Consider the following 928-nt stretch of genomic DNA (forward strand, 5'->3'; position numbering starts at 1 on the left):
GCCACCCCTTGTGGCTCCGCCCCCGCCTGTGGCGCTGTTCCAGCCACACCCTACAGCCACAGAGCAACTGTGTAATCTTAGAGATAGTGGAAGTTGCCAGCCTCAATGGCCTCAGGACCCCCAAATCCCACCGGTAGAGGCTTTTCCTGTTAACTTACAAATAACAAGGCAATGCCCACTAGCCTGGTACCCCCGCTCCCAGCAGCGGAACTTCTTAAAGAATTGTGCCAGGCTGTCCGTGAAGATGAAATTCATGCTCCATGGACAAAATCTATACTACAAACATCTAATACTAATCTGCTTACCCCCAGGACTGGAGGGATATCTGTAGATCTACCCTCCCCAGTGCATTATTTGTACAATGGGAGGACCCTGATGGAGAGGTTGGCACAATAAGACCCCTGATTGCAGATATAGCCACAAACCTCATAGGACGAGATATCTTGGAAGACCTCGATGTAGTTCTTACTAGTGGGTCTGAAGAGAAATTCCTTAAAATAGATGGCAACCCCATCTCACCTCTGCTGATTAAAATCTCCACACTGTTACAAAAGCAGGTGGTTCCATTATTTGTCCAGCATATCAGGTCCCACTCCTCTCTCCCAGGACCTCTTACTGAAGGAAATGCCATAGCAGATAAAGTAGCCACTGCTGGAACTTTCTCTGCCAGTGTAACAGATGCCCAAGACCTCCACCATGCCACCCATCACACTGGCACCCTGTACAACCCACAGGGGCAAGACATTGTAGAAAGGTCACACAAAACCTTAAAAGACCAATTAAAAAGACAGGCTCAAACAGTATATTCTCCCAATATTCAATTAATATTAGCCTTGTTTACCCTTAATGTACTTAATGTATATTGAGGGACTGATGCTCCCCCCATCACCCAACACTGGGTCCAGACACACCCAGTACCACCCATCAT

General features: G+C 47.5%; 1 protein-coding gene across 1 annotated transcript in view; it reads left to right on the forward strand.

The window, feature by feature from the left end:
- LOC103737292 (olfactory receptor 12-like) overlaps positions 1-928 on the forward strand; it is a 17,136-nt gene that overhangs the window by 1,093 nt on the left and 15,115 nt on the right. The gene's annotated exons all lie outside the window — the stretch shown is intronic.

The sequence above is a fragment of the Nannospalax galili genome, unplaced genomic scaffold, assembly GCF_000622305.1.
Source record: "Nannospalax galili isolate Female #2095 unplaced genomic scaffold, S.galili_v1.0 scaffold3311, whole genome shotgun sequence".
Classification (NCBI taxonomy): domain Eukaryota; kingdom Metazoa; phylum Chordata; class Mammalia; order Rodentia; family Spalacidae; genus Nannospalax; species Nannospalax galili.